General features: G+C 36.3%; 1 long non-coding RNA gene across 1 annotated transcript in view; it reads right to left on the reverse strand.

Annotated features, from left to right (window-relative positions):
- Positions 1–320: 320 nt before the first annotated feature.
- Positions 321–24,865, reverse strand: part of LOC120502499 — a 53,621-nt gene continuing 29,076 nt past the window's right edge. The window contains exon 4 of the long non-coding RNA XR_005627532.1: positions 321–507. This is a non-coding gene — a long non-coding RNA (uncharacterized LOC120502499). The remainder of the gene's footprint in view (positions 508–24,865) is intronic.

Genomic DNA, 24,865 nt, shown 5'->3' on the forward strand with positions numbered 1-24,865 from the left:
AGGTGCTTTAAAATATCATCTATTGACCAACTTTACCCCAGCAACAGAATAGAATTGATTTACTTTGCCTCTCTTCTAAGAAATTTTATCCATAGCCTGGGGCTTGGGGATTGTACAGCAAACAGATCAATCCCATGTACTTTCAAGGGCTGGAGAAAGCTGTTCATGTCTGGGTTTCCTGAAAGGTCTGCATCTTGCTAACCAATTTAGTGAGGCTTGCTCACAGTATGACAAGAAAGGTGGATGAGGGTAGCCCATCTTTAACGTCAAAGAAAATTCACATAGGCACGATTAAAGGTAAAATTGTCAGGCCTATTTTTACAGTGAGGTTAGGTCTACAGGAGGCATGTAATTGAATTTCAGTTCCATTGGAGCCCCAACCTGCCTTGTGCTGCCTTGGCTGTTCCAAGGAGTGTGAAAAGACAACAGGCCATGCTGCTCATGGCCCACATGATCTCTATCCATCAGACAGGCTCCTTGAGCTGTACAGCTACATCAAATTGCAACCTGATGACAGAAAAAAAATAGAGATATCAGAAATGTCTTATGTTGCAGTTCCACCTCTACAAGGTTTGTATTATAGATTTCTTCCACAACACTTTCTGAACTTGTACAAAGCAAGAGAAATATTTTTGTTTGTCTACAGCCTTCAGTGAATTCAAAATGCCTTGAGCATTTCAATGTACTTGCCTTTAGACCTTAAGAGAAAATTCTTTTCTGCTACATTTTAGTCACCAGTGGTGATGAAAAACTGAATTACTCTAAAGTTTTTTCCAATATTATGCTTCTGTTTTTCATACTTCTATGATGCTTCTTTGTGAACATATTATTCACCACACTGATACAAAACCCATGACCAAACACTACTCAAAGTTCATTATGGTAAGATAACTAAACAAAACCAGATAAATCCAACTACAGTAAAGAGTCATATATCTCATCAATATTGTCCTTGCAATAACATGATATATTACTTTTGGGTGACACCTCAGGAATACAGAGTACTCTTTCAGACTCAATATCTAACAAGGACCATCAGTTCTTTAGGACTGCAGTGCATTTGAAATTACTGAATTAGTATATGAGGTGTAATGCCCTACTGAATTGTCTCATAAGGCAGGCATGAAATTGTTTTGCTTACAATAAAACCCACAAAAGACCAGTAGAAAGTCCAAAAAACTGAGGCAGTTAGAAACACCTTATTAAACTCCCCCAAAATTGAGGTGCATGTTGAAGCCTGTCATGGCTGTTAACTGCCCCAGACATGACATTGTCTATCAACTTGCTGCAACTGTCACACCAAATTGAGATTCTCCTTTGGATGCGAGCTTATCACAGATCTTATTCAGCCTTCCAGGCCTGGGACACATAGGAACATGATTTTCATGATTGCCTTCAATTTTCCTGTATATGTAAACTATTGACCCCACTTGAAGTTGCTACAGAGTTAACACAGCCTGGTACTATAAGAGGGTTCGTTCAATCAGATAACATTTTAAAATAAAATTATATTATTTTATATTATATTTTCTGATTATTATTTTTTATATTTTCTGATTCACTCTTTCTATTATGTACATCCAAAGTGTTCTCATTTAAGCAAAAATATTCATGTGTATCTTCCTCTTCAATCAGATAACATTTTAAAATAAAGTCACATCTCCAGTATTATATTTTCTGATTCACTCTTTCTATTATGTACATCCAAAGTGTTCTCATTTAAGCAAAAATATTCATGTGTATCTTCCTACCAAGCAGTTTAACAGCCAAGAACTTAAAATCTTAATTAAAATGTACTCATAAAGAAAGGAAAACCAGCTATATTTTTCCAGAGGTATTCCCAAAATGTAACCAAACTAACAATGAGTTTTAAATTTTCTGTACTCCTTGAGCAATGTGTGCTTCTCACCTGGGAATTAATCTCTGTCCTCCATAAATATGCTCCAGATGGCTAAGGAGGGCCTCGGGAAGGCCTGAAAGGGCACTCTACAGAAGAGCTGTAGTGTCACACTCAGGAGGCACTGAAGTAGTCTTTTGTGAAACCTACTGTCAGCCATTTATCATAGTACTACACATCCAGGGAAAAAATCAGGCAGCGAGAGAAGGAGGGCAGAAAGCATACTGTTCCAAGGTCACTTCTGCCAAACAGACATCATGCTATTTGCCATGAAAATGCTGCATGTCCTTTCTTCCTCTCTTAGTGAGATTTCTTTTTTAATTCCTTAAATGTGGGTCTAAGTCTAAGATATATTTCTTCAGCTATTTTTGTAACATGTCTAAAACCAGTTTCTTTTTATCCTTGTAGAGGCCAAAATATCAAGTTTCTAGAAGGATCACAGTGAGGGAAGACAAGGTTTCAGATTTAGCAAGAGGCCCAGGCATGTGGGGAGAACACAAATATATCTGCTGCAATTTTGTCACTGCTTGCCACAGCTCAGTCTTTGTTTTCATTATTGTGTACACAGAAAGACCATTAGGACTAAAGTTCTCAGTGTGTCCAAGTATAGGAGCAAGAAGATTCAAGTTTTCATCTTGTTAAAACGCAGACCAAAGCTGGCTAATTATGTGTAGCTAGGTACCGATGTCAAACCCTGAAAAGATGACATTTACCAAGGCAAAGTGTAATGGCTAAACTGTTTTTTAATCACATCATTTATACAAAGTAAGAAACCAAATCAAACAAATGAAGTGTCTTCTATACTACTATTAAACTTAAACTAGTTTAAGCCCAATATAAATTCAAAGAGTTTTATATGGAAAAGAACAAAGCAAAAAGAAGCTTCAGCACATTACTTAAAAAAACTCAAAAAAATAAACAAAAAATCACCAATCCCTACAGCCAGGTTTAAAATTTTACAGTGGCTTCTGAAAAAAAACCCTATTTTTATTTTAATTATTTCAATGGCAGTCAAGTCATTTGGAAAATATATATTGCTGTAATATTGCTTGTTTATAGCACACATCTAATAAACAAAACCAGAAATTATATTTTGTCTGATTATATTTGTTTTATTTCCCACACACAGCATGTAATGGTTAAGTCATTTTCTCTCATCCTTGTACCAGGTGGATTAACCATTAGGACATTTCTTCAAGGCTGTTCGAAGATTTCTGAATACATATAAAAACTCCCTTAACAGGTAACAAGGTATCCAAGTACCTCCTACACACTCCTTTATAAAATACTTCGCTCTTTAACTGAAAGGGAAGGGAAGGACTGGTGTGACAATGAAAAATTGAAAAACCAATAAAAGGCATCTTGGATGATTCTGTGTTTCAGATGCAAGAGGGATATGGGTTATGTGCAGATAAAGTTTTGAATGGGTCACATTACGTGCAGATAAAGTTTTGAATGCTTTAAGCCCAGGCCAAGAACAATTCTTATCCGAATGTTCCTCAATCCTCAGAAACTTTTGAATTGGTCCATTTTCTTTTAGCACCTTCATCGCCACCCTGTAGGGCCACAATAAGACAAATAGAAGAACATCTCTGCATGCTCAAACCTTTCACATAAGCTTAAAGGCAGAATAAATAGTTGTCCATTTACCCATATACTAACATTTAACTGGGATTTTCTTGACCTTAATATTTTCTTAACATAAGCTCGCTTTCCCAAAATTACTCAGTCACTAATTTTATCACATAAGTTGTGTTCTTTCCTGCTTGCAGATGGTGACCTGTAAATGCAGCAAGAAGCATTTTGATCTGTTGCTCCACTAATTCTTACAGTCTTGTGAGAGTACTAAAGGGAACCCATTATCTGAAAAAGTGGCAGATCAGTGTAGAACTCACAAAGAACCACTCTGAAATTTGTGTCAGAGAAATGTGATGCTTATTGGCAAGAAATTCTTTTAATGTACATGTGATCTTTGCCTCCTGGATTAATATTGGGAATAAGGCTGACTAGCATTCTCTAAACATCCCAGAAATTCTCTCCAGTTTAGTTCATTACAGAGAACTTGTTCAGGAAGGAACAAAACATATTCTCTAGGTCTCTGCCTGGCACAGCACAAGAGTAAAGAAAATCCAAAGAACAAAATGAGAGCTTTAAGGGTCAACACTTCCATCTTGTGGCAGCTGAAGAAAATGCATATGTCTAGGTAAAAATGGAAAAACCGTTTCATGTAGGTGGTTTATAAACATTATTTTACTTGAAAATACATTTTCTTGCATGTTGTAATCAAAATTGAATTTTAAAATTACCTGCATTATACTCAGAGAAGGAAGGATGGGGAAATTTTTTCATTCAGCTGCAACAAGTTAATAACTGTAGCAAATTCCTAATTGTAGGAAGTCAAAAGGATGAAATCCACTTTTGTGATATCTAGATTCAAAATATCCTGAATGAAGGCAGAGATGTGATGGAAGTCCACAGGCTAGTGGGCAGTAGGTAGTGCTAGAACTTAAGGATAAATGATGGAGGAGTAACAAGCACTTAATTCACAACATCTGGATGCAATAGAAACAATTCTGTTCTCTGTAACTTTATGAACCTTAGAAGAAGGTGCAAGTCACACTTTTTATGAGTATTCCCAAATATTATTCTTCTTGATTTATTAGTTACCTACATAAAGCTGAAATGAAGAGCATGTGACTGATACATTTCATTAGAGGTCCTATATGGTTCTTGTGTTAGGTACTGCTTTCTTACACTAATCACTGCTGAATGAACTCGTTTTCTCTATCATTTCCTTGCATCCATACAAATTCTAAGATAGTATGTATCCTGATCCTTGATTAACATCTCAAAGTAAATTTAATTTATGATATGTGCTAATGCCAACAACAATATGAGAGTACTCCTGTACTGTTTGGAAGACACTGACAATGAGACTTTAATATTTGGCCATAAGCAATTCCTGGAAAACACCAAAGATGCAGTTTCATAAAATAAAGTTCTCAGCAAAAATTCATCTGGAAACGGGGTTGTAAAGTTGAAAAAGATAACAGTTACAGAGATTATGAGTCAGATATTATCACCTTAATAAAAATTAAATATGCAAGAAAATGCTTTCCCAAGATGTTTGAACACGTTTTAAATATTCTGATTCACATTAAAAACTCAAATATATAGACTGAAAAGATTTAAGGAATGTTGAGTCTCAGACTCATGAAAACTGTGGGTTTTTCTCACCATTTAGATCCATGTCACTGAAATGAGACCAAGGCCCAGCCTACTGAAGTAGAAATGGGATTTCTAGGAATTACTTTATCCATGCATATAGCAAGGGTCTGTGTCTTACCAAAATAGAAAGGAAAAAACATAGTGAACCCTCCTGCAGGTCACCAGTGTTTTATAGCAGGTGAAATTGGCCTTGAGAGTGAGCTGATTGATTAAAAGACAATATTTCAAAACAGAAGATTCACAAAGTGCATTTCAAAGACAACCAGTCAGAAGGACTCTGTTCACTAACAAGTCTGCTGGTAAAATGTCTCAACAGAAGTTCTCACCTCAGGTTCCTAACACAGGAATAGCTACTCCTCAGGTGAATTCAGTTCTCTGCAAGTTTTCTTATAAACCAGACCTCCAAAGCAGGGTTAAATTATGAAGGAGCACAAGACTGAAGTCAGAGCCTGTCAGCCTCAGGTGAATAAATGCTGCAATTATGGTATACAGACTGTAAAAATGGAGACAAGACATAAGAAGAACAGCAACATCTTCCACTCTACACTACCCTGTAAGTACACAGGTCAAAATACCTGGAAGTGACTAGCGGCTTAGGTTAGTGCCTCAATTTTTAGTTTGAGGGGGAAAAAATAAAGAGGATTCTTCATTCAAGGAAGAAGGTGTTCAGTGCTTATTGAAATGTGTCTCATAACAATTAAACTGTGAATGAGGGATGTTCACCATAGTCAAAAGTGAGTGAGAAGTGTACCTTTGCAATATGAAGATGAAACATATTTTTGGCTGTATTAACAGCGTGACCAAAAAAACTGATGCAAATGATGACACTGCAGTACTAGAAACCTGTAATGCTTCATGTGAAATAGTGGCTTTAATTTTATACATCTAACCTTTAATGGCTTCAGACTGAAAGGGAGTTGGTTTATACAAGATATGAGGAAAAAAATTGTTTCCTGTGAGGGTGGTGATACAGTGGAACAGAGAAGTTGTGTCTGCCCCATCCCTGGAAGGGTTTAAGGCCAGGTGGGATGGGGCCTTGAGAGCCAAGTCTATGTCTCAGGCATGCAATAGGGAGGTTGGAACTAGGTGCTCTTCAAGGGTCCTTCCAACCCAAACCATTCTATAACTATGATTTTTTTAAAAGTGATAGTGATTAACCTGGGAGAATCTAGAAGAAGACCAGCCACTAAGGTGATCAAGGACTGGAGAACCTGCTGATAAGAGAATCTGAGGAGACTCTTTGCAAGTGTACATGAAAAGGAGGGTATCTGATTGTAGATTCCCCTACTGGAAGGTGCATTCTAGCTTTCTCATCAGAGAGATACATAAGGAGAAAAGATAAGGGTCAGAAATTGTACCTAAATATTTTTTAAATGGTTCTCTGTGGTAGTGCTGAAGGACTGGAAGAGATTCCTTGCAGACTGTGTGGACTTTCTTAGGGATTGTGAAACTCAGTTAGACATTGAGTTATACACTGAGGTTTGGTGTGGTTGTGCTCTAAGAGGCTGCAGTAGAAGACCCACAGAGGTCCCTTTACCTAAATTTTTCTACAACTACGTATTTTAAGAGCTGAGGCATAGTGTGGTGAGAAATGTTGGAAACAGGATAGAGCTTAAGTCATATCAGGGAAATTTAGCTACAATATAGGTAGAGCATCTTAAATGCAATTTGCACAGCTGCCAGCCTGGTCCAGCTACCTGTAAGATCAGCAGAAATAATATCAACTGTACTCAACATGATAACATTAGTCCAATGTGATAAATGTCAAAGATAAACTGTAGCTAATCATTTACTCGCTGACTATAGGTTAAGAATGAAACCTTAACAATTAAAATGGTTTTATGGTAAATACAGTCAGTGAAACTTTGCTTCAGAAAAATTTGTATTTATGTTTTTACTTGTATAAATCAAGACACGTCTTTGCTACCCTCACCAGGAAAAGAATCAGCAGTGTTGTGGCTGTCTGCAGGACTGGCCTGCAGCCATCTGCTGCCAGAAAAAATGTATAGCAAACGGGTTCTGCTTCCACTTTGTTCTGGGGACAAAATATTTGGGTTCCATTCAGCTTTTGTATGTGTACAATCCATAGAAGCATTCTTATTGTTAAGATTTTCTTCAGCTTCTAAATGTAATTGAAATTGGGTAGTAATTTCAAATCCTAAGGTATATGCCCTATAGAGTAAGAAATCTGGAATGAATGCACCCTTTGCATCAAACTGTAATTACAACCAAAACCCCTCCATGTGGAAAGCTTCTGATATAAATTGACTTTAGCTTACACTGATGAATATTAAAAAAAAAAAGACAATTTTCCAATCACAAGTCAGTCACAAAGATATTATAATAAATAAGCACAGATTGCATGGCAGACTACATGAGTAATTAAAATAATGGGACTTAGAAAGAAAATAGCTTTCACTTAGCCATGTAAAAATGACTCTGTTATGAAGAAACAGCTGAATGCAATTGTTGTTCTGCTTAACACATGATATATGGGAAAGTCTGGATAAGACCTAGTTCTTTCTTTCATGATAGCAATATTTTAATCTATTATTTGAGATATGCATCCAAAGAAAAACCTTTTGGTTTGCTCTTTTGGAATACATAACTTTCATAACTACTTTACACACTTAAGCTTCATCATATTTTTATCCAATGTTATCCACAGAAAAGTAATATTCCGTCTCCCTGTAAGGAACTCTTGCTCTGGACAAAGAAAAGTAAAAATGCTGTCAAAAATCAGTGAGACTCATAAATAGCTGTACTAACATATCAACCTGAATGAAATTAACATACATTAACATACTTAGCACTTCTAAATAGAAGCCACGCAGCAGTCTTGTCTTAAGAAAAATATTTGTTTTAAAAGTTTGGAAAAAGCAGTTTGGGATTCATGGATTTGCTTTGGTATCATTCCAGATTATCTCTGTTACCCTGATATACTATATACTGGAAACAGTTATACTAAATAATGTACATGTCCCTTATTTCTAAGATTTCTTTCCTACATTACAGAACTATCTTGCCACCAAAATAAAGCAGTGAGATATATTGTGAATGAGGTTCCACAGTAAAATCTATACTATGAGTTTCCTACAATAAGATGAAACTATAATTTGTATACCAGTCAAATATCTCCTATGTATAATGACATTTAAAAAAGTTTACAAATAAATGCTTGTACAAATATGGTGCTCAGCGTCTCCTCATACAAATCTACAATTGTGTGTCTTCTGTTTTACATGGTAGTGTCATTCTATACAAAAATGCCTCATTTGTAACATGAACGGAACTTTCTTCCTCTTTTATCAGAAGCTTCCACAGATGAAAATGCTTTGTGAAACAATTTCTGATTCATAATGTTTCTTTATTTTCTTGCTGTATGACACTGATCTAGACATATATCTGTTGTTCTTTTGCTGATAGAAAATGAGACTTTGCCCTTCAGTTTCAAAAGCAAAAGCTATTTTAAATATTTAAAGTACAAAATAGTACTAAAATTAGTATTTAGGGCCTCTAATGGAATTTTGAATCAATAACTCAAAAATTGAGGCTTTTTTCTTCTCTTATGTTAAACAGCTCTCTCTATAATGGACTCTATCTAGCAGGACACTAGATATCTTTAACTATAATTAAAAACTCTGGCAGGAGAACACTGCTGAGATTTTCTAATGGATTTCTACATAAAACGCAAGATGAAGACAGTTCATCTAGCAAATCTGATTCAATGCAACATAATTTGAAGATTATGATGGAAAGACTGTTCTGCACATATGAAATATCATAAGCAACAATGATTCATTGCAGTAATTTATTATCATCACCAATATTACCACAAATAAACTATTGCTGGAGAATGTGGCTTGAAAGATGTAATTAGGATGCTATTCAGTCACTACTTTACACTATTTTATAAACTAATGAAGTTACCAAAACAGTTCCTGCTACGAATAGCTACAAATACCAGGACAGATCTAAAGCTGGTTTCAATGAGAGTAAATGTTTGGAGGTCATCTGAAGATAGAATGATACATAGAGTTATATAAAGTATTTTTCCAAATACCTAGAGCAGAATGGGACCCTGGATGTTGGAAGAACCTTAATGTTATTGTTATGGTTTCAAGGCTCATCTCACTCTTTCTACACTATTTAAATATTATGTCAGTAATATTTCAGTTTTAGCACAGCTACAGTCAGGCACCACAAATGGGGTATTCTGAACACTTAGGAATTTAAATAAAATTTGCAAAATCTGTTCAGAATTAGGTAATTAGAAACGTCTAGAGATTCAAAATCTTGACATAGCAATTTTTATGATAAGCAATTTAAGTTCATTTTAATTAAATCAGAATAGGAAAATATATATCTAGGCATAGGATGGACATCACACTAACAAGCCCTCAGGAAAAGGGAGAACAGACCAATGGATGAGTTCAGTTTTCCAAAATCACATTTTTCTCATGTCTAAAGTAGCACAAAAAGAACTTTCCAGAAGTATCTTGAAGAGCCCTACGGATCAATTATTCACACAGACTGGAAAAATGCTATATACTGTGTATTGTCCTCTACTGATAAAGAAATATGACACACACAGTCACTGCAAGTGCCTAGCAGATTATTCCTCTGAAATAAATGCTTTTATTTTATTTCAAGAAGAGTAAAAAATATTCAAAAGTAGGATGAGTATGAAGAGTTTAAAAAGGGTATCTAAGGTGGGATTTCTGCAACATTCAGGTACATAAAGTTCTGATCCTGAAATAATAAGAGTTCTTTCTCATTTAAATATTACAGTTGTCACAGATCTAAGTTCTCCAGGATTATTTATGACATATTCCATTGATCTTGGACTGCTCTCACCAATTTTGAAATATGTGCACCCAAAAGAACTGCTGCAGTGCAAATTTCCCCTCCAAGCTTTGTTTCTATGCTATGTGAGATTGAAGAAGGGTGAGGAAAAGGAAGAATTTACCCCATCTGACACTCAGTCTTGAGCAGAAGAGGCACATCTCCTGTTCTGGATAGTGGTGTAAAAGCAAGTGCAGTATTCTGGATGCAGTTTATCAAATTATATGAGTATCATTATCAGGGAGAATTTTATGAATCAAACCACTGAACACATGATATTTCAAGCTACAGCCACAAGGTAGCAGAATAACTTTAATCTGAGCCACTTTTATGATGCAATGGTTGGCCAAACAGATAAGAAAAGCATATATTTAAAAAAAAGAAACCACCACACATAGCCCTGTCCTCCCACTCTTAAAAAACAGCCCTCAGACATTCCTTAATGACATTTATGGTAACATTCAGCTGTGCCTTGAAGTTCAGTGAAAGGAAAATTGGGGTAATGTGTAACACAATCTCATTAAAGATAAAGACTTCAAATTTATTTCACAACCCAGGAACTACAGTTCTTCTCACTTTAAATTCTTATAAGAGAAACAAAGATATGGAGTTGAATATCACTATCAAGCAATTTTGTTGCAGAGTTCTAAGGGATGACAGCTACCTTACTGTCTGTGCTTGTGCAATATATTGCAGAATGAAAAAAATACTTTAAATTATTTTTTCTCCAACCTTATGTTGCCACTGCACTTCAAGAGTAGGCTTCTTCAAGGGTTTAAACTCTGAGACAATTCAGATTTTTAGTATTTAGAGACAGATTTTAGCCCCCATAGAGAACATTTTTAAAACTTTCACTTTCATGGACAGTTCTTCAACGTATTAGAATCATGACATTTGATACAGGATTCCAGACTCTTAACGTATAAACTTGTTAAACATTTCTTCCATATTTTACTAATTTCTTGGCATCTTCCCCAGTTCCCATGACCTGGAGTGAACAGGCCATTAGTTTTATTGTGTTGTCAATCTCCATGGGGTCTCATGAACCTCTCACCTACAGGAAGGAAAAATTGCTGAGATTTTTTTTGCTGATTATTTCTCATGTGCAGTCTTTGGGCATAGCCAAATGTGCCAATCCAAGTTGATCCTTGTGGTGATGATGTTTTATATGTATTACACATAGGATAAAAGTCCTTCCATATTATTTAGGCATGATGGCAAGCAGAGAGAACGGGGAGCAGATGGGCAACAGGACATAATTAAAGAACTCATGTGAGATTAACTCTGAAGAAAGTAACAGGGAATTAAATTTTAATTATTTATTAATTATTTCTGGAATAATTAGCATCTGGAGATAATTAAAAATATATATTGTTGTTTCTTAATGTGATTTCCCATGGATATATGTATCAGTTTGATCCACTGCTTACATGGAGGATGAGATTCAGCACTTTTGTCTCAAGTAGGGAGGGGGACATTCAGAGCTGGGAATCACTAAAGACAAATTCAAAAATCTTGATACATGGTAATGTCATTAATATGCCAAAAACCATGAAAACACTGCCCTTTTTCAATTATAATTAGAGTAAAATTAAATTAATACCTGAACTTAAATTTAGGTATTTTGAAATTTTTTCATCCTGCTTGCTGAGTCATTACTGTGCCATGCTTCACAAAACTTACAGAAAGAGTTGAAAAGTTTTGTTTAGTCATGTACTTTACTTATGCTATCATTTCTTTACAGAAAATCAGACACTTTCATTTTATCAAGGCTGGCCACAAAAATAGAGGAGAAAGTTAGAAAACCTCCTTTTATTGACTGGTTGGCAGAGAAGAGAGATAAAGTGGTGAAGGATTATACTAACCAGTCTAGGAAATAGGGAAATTACTGCTGATTAAATGCAGATGCTGAACAAAAAGTCACAGCTAATCATACCCACTGAATACTGCTTTAAAAAAGAAAAAAGACATGACCTCCACTCACTCATCATTTACTTTACTGCCACATGATTCCTCATGCATAAATACTACAGTGAAATTACTTCAGTGTTCCACAAATGTTTCTACACATAAACAGGGTATTACAAGGACAAAATAGAATTGCCTATTTAGAATAAATCACAAATAGAGGAATTAAGGTCATGAAACAGTAGAATTCTGCTAGACATTAATAACTGAAAAGAGAATAAAAGAAATAAATTTAAACATGCAGAATAAGCATTAAAATAAAATTTATATTAGAAGAGATCAACTAAATACTAAAGTATAGAGTTAAATATAAAGTTTTGAGGTAACATGGCCTGATTGCAATAGTCTATATTTAGACTTGTTCTTTATGATTACTAAAAGACCAACCAAGATGAAATCAGAATTCTCATTGATTTCAATAAGCTTGGACTAGGTTTCAGAAGACAATTAAAGTCAACATACATTTTCTTGCAAGTTTCAAATATTAAAACTCAACTTTTCAATGTTTCAGGAAAAAAAAGTGTAAAAGACACGTGAGCTTTTCTAGAATTTGTTCTTGCATATACCAGATGAACTAAATTAATTGATCCTTTGAGATGCTCATAAATCAATGAGTTCTCACTCTATAATGCATGGCACTGTTTTTCATACCAGACAGAAAAGTTGCTAAAGGGTTTATGGGATGCTATCAGAAAGGCATCCAGAATGATATATCACTGGCCACATGTTTTCTGTTTGGAAAACCTTCAGTGAGTTGTTCACAGAGCTGGCAGGGAATATTTGGAATACATTTAGAGATAGACAGAAGATAGGTAGATGAATAGATGATAGATAGATAGATAGATAGATAGATAGATAGATAGATAGATAGATAGATAGATTGCTGCCAAATAAATTTGGAATGTAGTCCTACAATTTAATCTGTATGGGCACACCCTTCTGTCTGCACTGATTTTCAGTGAAAAGGAATATATCCATATGTATTTCTGTTTTGGCTGGAAAAATGTTTTTCTTTAAAATAAGCATTCATAATGCTACCAAAATTCTATAATCCTTCTATTTTAAATGTCCCAGTGAAGACATCTGGTATTCAGAGAAGTCTGATTGCTCACTGTGGACAAGTGAAGCCACTACGAAGCACAGAGATTCCCATATGAAAATCTTCCAAGCACTTTCAGTTTAAACTTTCCTAGAAGTTCAATTATTCTTTAGGTGGAGACACACAGTGATGCAATGGCATCAATATCTTTAGATGGAATATTAAATTTTAAAGAATGAGGTACTATACATATTTGTGGTATATATTTATTTTTCAGCTATTGAATATTATATATACATACATATATACATATATATGTATATATATGGTACATTAAAATTATTTATTGAATTAGTAAATATTGAACTTCATTTCCTAAAATATAGGAACATTATCTGCTGTATAACTGCAAAAGTCTGTTGGGCCCACAGTCTGTTCTCTACTAGGGCTGGCTGACAGGCAAATACCTGAGTATAGGTAAGAGCATGACAAGGATATGTATTGTCCCTCCTTAAAACCTGAGAGTCTTTCCTGCTCTTCATGTGATAGAAGTGGTTTCGATACAGTTTGTAATTTTCAGTGAATTTTCATTCCATCAAGTTTTCCATTTTCCTCTTGAATCCATGGAGACTTTTTATTATTCACAATATCATTTGCCAGGGAGTTGCTCTCATCAGATATTGCATTAAGAATTCTTTCTTTAACTTGTTTGAAACTGAGTCCAATTGGTTTCCATTTATTTTCTCTCTCCTCTTCCACTGCCCACCCTATATCCTACAGTTTTTTCTATATCACCATCATCTACAGTCCACAGCATCATCAGAACTGAATTAACAGTACATAAGATCTGTGCAGGACAACACCTTATTTTACATAGCTCTTAAGGACTGATTGTTCTCATCTTTTGGAGGTATAAATCAAGAGAGCTTAACACTATGCCAGTGTACATATCTGAACATTCTAACTACCCCTAAAACTGGCTGCTTCCTAATCTATTTATATATACCATTTTGTAATAGCTGTAAAAATGAAATGGAACATCCCCTTTGTCAGGAAAATTTCTGATTCCTTTTCACTTATTTCAACAGAAATATAAATGAAAATACTATATGAGAATTCATTCTGCAAAAGCATAGCAATTCAGTGAATGATAACCTTACTCCTCTACCTTCATAATCTATAAGAACAGCAGTGTATTAAACAGAAACTGGAGAGAAATTAATTTGTGTGATGAAGTAGGGAAGTCTCCAAACCCAAAATTACAGAGCCTGATAAACACTGAAGAAGTTGGATCCTGCCAACAGGAAAACACTAAACCAAATGCTTTATTCTTCAAGCTGATATTTCAGCTAAAAATCTATGATCATTTGGTTTGTTTCCCCCAAACTTAATGTTTCTATTTGCATCAAGATTTTTATGTCATTGTTGCATAGGAAATAAGTGTTCTGAGGACACTTCAGATCCAAAACATGTTTTTTTAGCATACAATTTTCCTAATATCTGGAAATATTCTCCATCGTTTTTCAGGCTGACAAAACAGGGAGACATTTTATATTCCAGAAAATAGCATTAACAGTGTAAGCAGGGGGAAAGGATAGCATTATACACAAGGAGTGAAGGAAGTGGGGATGGGGAAAGCACAGAAGGAAATATCTTGCCCCACTGTGAGAGTCTTCCTGTTTGACCATATTAAAATTGTTTACCTATGCAAACAGAAATTTGACTTGTACCTGGTTAAGCAATACTTTCAGTAACACCGAGACTGGATTTGAAACTAATTTTATTTTTGGTTTATGTACAGTTTTGTTTCCATTTTACAAAACCCGTAGATTTTGCCTAGGCTATCTAAACCAAGTTGCCCTCTTCTAGCACATCTAGCTAAAAGTCTCTTTGTCTGATAGCACGGTAAGCAACCAAAGCTGCTTGATCTGGCAGGGATGGAAAATTAATTTAGAAAGCAGCAAAGATAAATTAGTCTGCTAGAGAGATCAACAGCTACCTTCTCACACATAGCCTGTTCCAGCTCCTGTTTGGAGCCAATGGGAAACTCAAATTGCGTCAGCTGCAGAGACATAATTTTTTCTGTCAAGTAAATCATCGGCTTTTGAATTTGTGCCTAAATATGGACTTCATGATGAGAAGAATGTCTCTGATACTGAAATCTTACCAAATTCTCCCAACAGACAGAAGCAGAAAACTCTCAAAAAGTCTTGAAAATATCTGAATTCTAAGACAGGATTACTGTCATTTAAAACCTTTCGTATTTCCATTATTTTTTTATGCTATTTTTTCATTAGCTCATAGCTGCCGTCACATGAAGATTTTTGTCTTGATCTATCCCAAACTAACCAAAGCCAATGTAACAAACAGCTGAGTTATCTCTAAAATTTTCATTTCACTTTTTGACGTCCTTTGTATTACAAAATATTACTCTATTCTTAATTATTCAGATGTATAGATGGTATTCTCTGATGTCTTGGGGAAGAATTTTAGTTTGTTTATTACATTATTGTATTGTGCAATTTTTAAACCTGTTCCTGTAAAAATAATGTGAAGCCACTGAACCAGCGGCATGCATTTTAACAATGCACCTATTTCTTTTATAAATAGAAGTAAACCCTCCATTTGTTAGCAGAAATGAGTTCTATCCAGTAACCCTGAATTCCAATATGAATTCTAAGTGTTCTCTGTGACACTACTGATCCTTAAATCTACCAAAGCAATTTTTTATGAAGTGTCTTGCAATTTATATTCACTATTGTATTTGTTTATAGCCAGCATGCTTTTTTTCATGTCATTCTTTTTCTTTCTTATTGACTGTAGTAGTTCCAGTTTGCTCTTCAAAAAACTAATCATAAGCTACCATGTGTCACCTCAATATTACATACTAATTGTAAAATCTTTGTCTTTGAAGACAAATTATCTGTCTTTAAATACTTCACCCCGTATTTTCTGGTTTTTTCAATCTTTCATCACACTCAGAGTCTCTAGTTTTATTACCCTGAAATATAAAAACACATTTAGATTATTAACCTCTGCTTTAAGACAAGCTTACTGCTATTGCTCAAAATATGGGTTATAAAAAAAGAAAAACAAAAAAGAGGTCACCTCAGACTAAGGCCTTGGGCAATGTTATTTCAGAGAAGAATGTTCTGTCTCCACTTTCAGAGCAGAACATGTACCTTTGCAAATGTATAAATTACTCTGAGATTTATGTATATGTGACATTTACACATGCAAACCTCTGGAAGTTCAACAGTGTAAAGTGAAAGATCCTGCACCTGGGTCAGGGCAATCCCAAGCACAGAGGCTGGGTGGAGAATGAATTGTGAGCAGCCCTGAGGAGAACGTGGGGCTGTTGGTGGACAAGAAGCTCAGCATGCCCCAGGAATGCGCACTCGCAGCCCAGAAAGACAAACACATGCTGGGCTGCAGTCAAAGCAGCATGGCCAGCAGGGTGAGGGAGCCAGTTCTGCTCCTCTGCTCTGCCCTGGTGAGATCCCTCCTGGAGTGCTGCATCCAGCTCTGGGACTGCATGCAGCAAAGAAGCAGACATACTGGTACAAGTCCAGAGGAGACCATAAAAATTATCACAGGGCTGGAGCAAGTCCCCTGTGAAGGGAGGCTGGGAGAATGGGGGCTGTTCAGCCTGGAGGAGGCTCTGGAGAGACTTTATAGTGCTTTCCTGTAGCAAAAGGAGAGGCCCCCTTTTGCTACAAGAGAGCTAGAGAATGACATTTTAAAAGGGCCTCTAGTGATAGGACAAGGGGCTTCAAAAAAAAGAGGGAAGGTTTAGGTGATGTTTCAGTTGACTTTTGTAGTTGCAAAACTAAAGGTAAGGGAGAAAACTTTTTGAAATATTATCCCCAAATTCCTTTTTCATCAAGAAAGCAAGGATAGGTACTAAATGGTAGACCACAGGGACAGTTCACGAACAGTCTATTCCTTGTCATAGTCTCACCATGGTAATTATTAAGATCTGATTAGAGAGAGCTGCCTCTGCCTGAATTAAGGTGTAAATGAGACCATTTGCCAAATTCAATAGTACAGATTTTGTTTAACAATAAAATGAGAGGTAGAGAAATCAAGAGAAATACAGAAGAGATGGGGAGAGAGACAGACCCATATGATTGTGGATTCAGCAGTGTCTTATTGGGTCTTCTTTACTGAGGGTGTATCAGTGGTGGGGAGCTTGAGACTATCCAAAACTTTTCATAATATGTTTTAGCAAACAAAGAAATCAATGATCATTGGCTATAGAGTTATCTTATTCTTATTCATCAGTTAAATGATTTCCTCTCCCCTAATCCTAATTAGTCTACATGCTCAGTCTTTCAATTTTTTGGGTCTGTGGGTTATGAGTTGGTGGCCTATAAATTCTGTGCTCTTTCTATACATTACCAGTGATATATATTATTCTCCTCTAGCTTTGCTAACAACCCCATAGCTGTGAGATAGCAGTCAGATAATAGTACCTCCTTTATCTTGTCTCGTGTTCCCACTGTGGGGGCTTATCCTGCGGTCTCGGTTCCAGGTACACATGGAGGCTTATTTGGGGAGATTTCAGTGGTCACTGTGGTCACACAAATCTTGTGTCCTACAACACACAGGTAACTTCTTTTGACCAGTGAGATGCATATGAGCAATTGTTTCTTTACACAATTTGCCAACTTTGAGTCAGCTTTTACCGGTCAGAAAAAAAATTACTAGTCTAAATTCTTTGAAAAAAGTCAATTCCATGATGGCTGATACGTAAATTGTTTTTTTAAAAAAATAAAAATAAACAAAAAATTAGTCATAAAACAAGCAAACACACAGAAATAAAAACAAAGTTAGAAAAGAAAGGGAATGTAAAGGTATCTTAATGAATAAATTCATACTGTAATGATATACAAAAGTGCTTCTTTTCATTCTAACATTCCTGATGTATATGTCTTAGATAGACTATGGGCCTGATGCAGATTATCTCTCTTTTATTACTGTCCTCTTACATACTGAGGTCCCTCACAGAAATTTGGAAACACCTGTTCAAAAAATGTATCCAAAGCAGTGTGTGAGAATACCTGCATGTTAACATAAGTGTGCCTCCAAATCAGGCAAAAACAGTCATCTGTGTAACAAAGTTCATACCTGAGCAGTGGGCTTCAGCTCTCACCAATAGTTTACCATCTTTTCATTTAGATGTGGAACATGGTTTTATAGATTACAAGTATGTAAAACATTATCTGTTTCTTCCTTTATTTTTAATATCAAACTACACTAATAATGATTTGATTTTTTGATTATTTTAGTTTTTTCCTCACAGACTCCTTTGTTTTATTTATAAAAAACAAACAACCCTTTATTAATTTGTTTATTCTGCTTTTTAATTGACTGCTGAAATAGTCCATATTTGACATTTAATTTCCCACATTTTCTTTAGAAAGACAAACATCTTAAATGTTTTCAAATACTTATGGTCTTAACTGCCCCCTACCCATTTCTACTTTATGATTCTACTTCCCTCAAAACTCTTCTTTCCATTTTTTATTGTTTCTTAGATCTGTTTCACTACTTAATATAGTATTCTGGTAACCATCTGCTTACTTGAGACAGTGTTCCTTCCAGTGTTCCCTCATTGTATATATTACCCTTTGTATCTTCACTTCCTTTCCCATTCATTAATTAGTACCTGCACAGATTCCAGCTACCATTTAATTTCACTCAAATCCCCATGATTTTCATGTAGTTATTTCCCTCAAAATCATTGAAGCAACTTATGTTGATTATAAATCCCTTCAGTGCAGCACTTTTAGCTTATTCTTGCTGGTAATACCATTCACTTAATTTTTAAAAAATTAGGAAAAATATTTACTATCTTCTCCATTAAAGACAGAGTCATCAATAAAACTATTTCTACTGCATGCATGATTTTGTTGTTGCTTGGTGCTGTTGCTGTTTACCAGCTCTTAAGAGCCCAGCTGGAATCCCAGCTCTATGTTGTTTACAAACACGGAAGAAAATTACAATCCTGCCTGAAAATGTCTTGCAGTCTGCAGGAACCAACAGACAGAAAGAGCCAGATGAAGCAGTACAGGCAACAAAGATACTGTCTTATCATCTTGATACTCTGCACATCAGTAACATAATTAGTACAGAAGATTTTTTTTGAAGCATCACAGATAAAAAAGTAAATGCATTTCGCTGGAGAGAGAAACATTGCAACCTTGGGGATCTCCTACCAAATGCAAGAAGCAGGATGAAAAAAGATTTAGCAGTGTTTGAAAATCCAGCAATGGGGCAGTGACAGCCAGTGGAGCATGTAAAGTTGGGGAGAAATGCCTCAGCTCTAGAAGAGATAAAATAACAGATACAGTGATGTATGGGGGTGCAGGTGTACTAGTCTGCCATTCTAGCAACTGAAACTCAAATTCCTGATGAAAAAGGAAATTAAATGCTTTTCTTCTTCAGGTTGTAAGTGCAAGCTTTATTAGCAAGGTAATAATTTGATATGCTATTGACTCTTCACATGCAGTTGTGGTTTATCAGTTCTTGAAGAATTCAGTTGTACATAAATTTAATATATACATAATAAAGGTGAAACAACACTAACAAATTATCACTGGGCTCATCACATCCCAGTGCTGCATGTTAGGAAAAGACAAGTATCTACACTGCAGCCAGTGTTTACTTTCAGAATGGATTTGCTCTCATGCGTTTCACACAATATTTACAAGTTTCTCTTGTCCAGCCTTTTCCAGTAATCTTTTTTTTTGTTTCCTCTTTCTTCATGAATGTCACACTGTAGCATTTTTTTTTATTTCAATTTAAACAAAGACATACAATTTCACCCTGCTTAAAACACCCTGTGGTGGTTTGACGTTGCCTGGACACCAGGTGCCCTCTACAACCACTGTATCATTTCACTCCTCAGCAGGATAGAGAGGAGAAAATATAACTAAAGTCCATGTGGCAAGACAAGGACAGGGAGAGACTCAACAATTACCAAAAGAGAGAAAAGAGATTCCACCTGGGGAAAATTAATTTAATTTACTACCAATAAACTCAGGGCTGGAAAATGAGGAAACTAAATCTTAAAACACCTTGCCTTCCCTCTTCCAGGGTTCAGCTTTGCTCTGATTTTCTTAATTCCTCCATCTATAGCACTGCAGGGCTATAGGGAGTGGGAGCTGCAGTCAGCCGCAGTCAGACATACAATCTCTGCTGCTCCTTCCTCCTCAGAGGGAGCATTCCTCACATTTACTCCGCTCCAGCTGGGGGCTCCTCCCACAGGAGTTCTCTATTAACGTCTCTAATGTGAATCCTTCCCACAGGCTGTATTGCTTCATGAGCTACCCCAGCATGGGTCCCTTCAACAGACCGAGTCCCCTGTGGCGTAACAGGTATTGCAAAAAAACTGCTTCACAAAATTACTCTCTCCAAGGGTCCACAGGTTCTCCCACAAGCCTGCCCTAGCATGGCCTTCCCACAGGGTCTTCTTGGGCTGCAAGTGGATCTCTGCTCCATTATGGACTTCCTTGGGCTGCAGGGATCAGCTGCCTCACCATGGCCTTCACCATGGCTGCAGGGGAATCTCTGCTCCTGCAGCACTTCCTCTCCCTCCCTCTGCACTGACCTTATCTGCAGAGTTGTTTCACTTATTTCCATTCATCCCTTCTGACTGCTGCTGCTGGTATTGGACCAGGGTCCTTCCCCCTTCTTAAGTACCCCAGAGGTGCTACCACCATCGCTGATGGCTGAACCCATGGCCTGGTTTTGGAGCCAGTTTGCATTGACTTTATCACACATAGAGGAAGCTTCTAGCGGCTTCTCACAGAAGCCAACAAACCTTGCCTTACGTATCCTATATGTACACAAAACCATGACTGCATAGGATTTTAATGACTACTCTTCATGCTGAGCAAACTCTGAGGTACTCTCCGTGCAGAGACTTCATATGCACCTGAAACTCTAAGTTTTAGGAATATGTACCTCTCCTGCTCTGTAATTCAGAATAGAAAATTTCCTTTTGTGAATCATATTTTCATGAGATTTAATTTCATTTGCTGAACTTTCTGTTTGCTATGGTCACTCTATCATAGCAACTTTTTCTTCCCCTCCTCATGACCCCCTTATTAGCAGCTAGATGGCAGCTTGTTGTATGCACAGGTGATTGTCCAATAAATTGTATCATATGTATTTCTCAGACAAATCTCCTTTGCAGTGTTTGAACTGGCAATGCTTTTCTGATATTCTAACAATCAGAAAAAATTTCCCTGATGATCTGTTTTGTTTTTATTTTGGGAGGGTCTTGACGTTATTTAACCTTAAAAACCTACAAGGAACTTCTTTCATAATAGGAATGTGTGTGATTATTCCTGAGGCTTCTCCCCAGGGGTAATTTTTTGTACAAGTTTTTTTAGATATCTCCATGTCTGAATGTTTTGCTCTGCAGCTGATTGCCTGGGTTCACTTTGACAACAGTCTGTAGCTGATATGCACAGGAATTTTCTGTCCCTGTACAGAAAAGTGAATATTGCCTCCTTTTCTCCCCATTTGGAATCACTGAGAAGAACTTTCTAATAGACTTTGCAGAGATTTCCTTACTCATTATGCTGCTCTGCAGGAAGGGTCCTCAGACTCACTTCTTTCTGGTTTTAGTCAAGCCATCTGTAACAATAGCAGAAAGCTGATGAAATAGCTGAGAGTGGGGAATGACTGCTGTTTGTTTAGTTTTCTGGCCTGTTACAGTATTTCCTGCACAACATTAATCTTATGTTTCCAAGATACGTAACACAGAGCAGCATGGTCATGTAAGCACAAAGATTTTTCCCACAAGATGTTCAGCTGGTATTGGTGTCTTCAAAAGGTCCAGGCTGCATGCTTTCAACTTCTGCTGTGTTTGGTTGGAGATGAAAGAATTCTGCACCCTTTAATTCTGCTCACTAAAATCAATACTGCAGTAGAAGAGGTCTTGAACAGAAATAATTTTGAACCACACAGCCTTGGCCATCAGAACTTGGAAATGGATACAAGGTGGCTATATAGCAGCTGCAAAATAGAATATAATCAACTCAAAGGGTTCCAGTTCATTTAACTCCCAGCATTTTTATCTAAAGTTCACTCATACCATCCCAGGCAAATGTAAATGGATCTTCCAAGCCTCTCTTAACTTCTTGTGGACTGGGATCTAAAATATAGCCTATCACTATGCAAATACTGGGAATGTGTTTTCCACTACTTTCCACACTCTGCAATCCATCTACTGATTTAGGTGCTTTACATGGCCATAGAACATTGTTTTCTTGTTGCTACCTAAATAGTAAGTCTTCAGTATCATTCAAAGAAGGATTATAAATAGTATTTCTTTCCTCAATATTTGCCTTCATTTTTCCTTGATGTATTTATATGGCTCAATAAGTAGAACATTTTGGAGTAGGAAGAAATTTAATTTTACTTTGAACTTGGTTTAATTTTCATCATGCTTTTTCCCTTCTTCTGTCTATGATACAGCTTTGTTAAACTTGATCCCAGCCCTTAAAATAGTGGTTGATGCACTGTTATGGTGAAAAGTGTTTTTAGTAGGCATTCTCTCATGAAAAAAATCAATCCTAGTTTTTAAGTCACATTCATTGTCATATTTCTGAAGTTGAAAGAAAATGGCTAGACCAGATCCAGTTAAAGTCTTGGTCATGAAGTGTGTAGCACAGGCCATAAGGAACAATTTTCTTGTGCTTTTATATTTTAAAGTAATTATTTTATAATGCTTACGGAGTTATCTGAAGAATTGTCTTAAGGCACAATTTCTTGATGCACTACTGCAATAAAGCATATGTTTAGTTTATGAACTAACACAATTTCTTAGGTTTAGCAGTGTCACACAGTTTAAACACAGTGAACTTACCAGGTGCAGTTTGGAGGGAATCTTCTCATGAAAATGGAAGCTGCTTCCTGATTACTAAGAAGTGCCTAAAGCTTCCTTCAGTAACGTGGAGTATGTGCAGCACACTGACATCTCTACTGAGAAAATATCTGAGCCAGTTGGAGGCATGTCCTCACTCACAAAGGTCAGCCAATGTGAAGTGTAACAGCTATTATTTTGGGCTTTCAAAGACTGGGAAGTCTGTACTCTGTTTTTTCCCTTCTCTCCCTAGAGAAAGGATAAATACCAAACGGGCCCAGCTGAGATCTGTAAACTTAACAGCTAGAGATGGGGAATAAACCATCTCAGATCAGTAGTCACCACAGATTTTTGCTTTAAGATTAATATAGGGGCACCTCTTCATGTCAGTCTGTTTTTCTTTCTCTTTTTCCCCTCAGGAATATTCAGCTATGGGATTGTATGTGGCCTCTTGCCCTGCATTTAATATCATCTTTCTGTCTTTTTTTTTTTTTAATCAGAAAAACAACTTTAAATTCCTTTTATATCTCCATTTCAGCCTTGTTTGTAGAAGCTTTGTGGCCATGACACAAAATGAACACATCTCATACCACAGTCAAGCCCAGAAGCTGCCCTCAGCCTGGGTCTGTGCTTGCTGTAAATGCTCTCAAGATCCTATTGACATCAGAACACAAGATGTGTCTTCTTAAATTCATACTATACTTCCATAATTTCTTGAGTCTTCGAGTGCTCCTGGCATTAGGCATATCTTGAAGGGTGGATGAGTTTCATTACCCTCTTACTATTCAAGAAAAATGCTGCAGTAGGTGGTCCTGAGTCATCATTTTGGCATGCCTTGAGGCTGATATTCTCATAAATCTTGCAGTAGTAATTTCTTATGGAGACACTATTTTAGCTGTAAACTATACAATATTTCCAAGTAAACTTAGGTGTATGCACCTAATACAAAATCAGGTTTGCAAGCAAGGTTTTCTGTGCTTTTCTAAATGGATACAAAAGGCACACAGAACTTTCATTTCTGTGTCATTATTTAGATACAGCTTCCAACAAAATGAATCAGAAATTAATATTTAGCTGTGTAAACTACACCTCCAACACCCAATAAAATGCTCAAAGCAAAAATCAAGCTGTTATACAAGGTAAGCAATGTATATTCAGTCAGAAAGAATAAATACATCCATTATTTTAGGTTTCATTCAGGAATCCCATTTAGCTGTGTCCACAGTACTCCAAATTTGAGACTGACTTGTATCACAGCTTTGTTTTATGCTATATCTTTGCAAGTATTGAAATAAAGGATCTTAATGTCTGATGTTCAAACTCATCCCTTTGCCACTGGTGAGATGAAGCTGAAGAAAACTGGTTTCAAGGAAGGTATTTACTGCAGAGAAAGACAATTTATGATTCAGACTGCAATGGAAAAGTTGTTCCTGATTTATTGGCTTAAAAATATTTTTCAGTCAATTTTCCAAGATTCTGCCTGTATAGCGTTGTCTACTCGAGACTTTTAACTGTAAAATTATTGTATGATCTGAGGACTATTGTTGTCTTAGTAAAATTATGACTATACTTCATATTATACCTATGTATCAATTGTGTTGGGTAGGGATCTACCTGAATACTCTAGCACTTGAAGATAAGCTTTCAACAGAATTCCACAAGCATGGAGGTAAGCAATGGCTATTTGCCTGTGACATGGGATTCTATCCTATGACACCAAGCTGGTATTTTATTCCATTTCTTTAGGCTTTGCCTCATAGATCACTCAGTGATTTTGATGTGGAAACCATTGTGTAAAAGACATTTGTTCCAGGATTGTTATCATGTGAAGAAGCAGAGGTTATTGCTCTTAGCAGCTATAGCTTCAAATGGAATAGGCAAGAAAGATGGCTATGGATTTCCAAATCTCTTACAACCATCCCTGAAACTGTGTAACATGAGGCAAAAGGCATGTGTTTTTCAAAGGCACAAAGACTCTCATCCTGCAACAGTGAAAAAATTTCTGTCT

Source organism: Passer montanus, unplaced genomic scaffold (genome assembly GCF_014805655.1).
Source record: "Passer montanus isolate IOZ18808 unplaced genomic scaffold, ASM1480565v1 scaffold22, whole genome shotgun sequence".
NCBI classification, from domain to species: domain Eukaryota; kingdom Metazoa; phylum Chordata; class Aves; order Passeriformes; family Passeridae; genus Passer; species Passer montanus.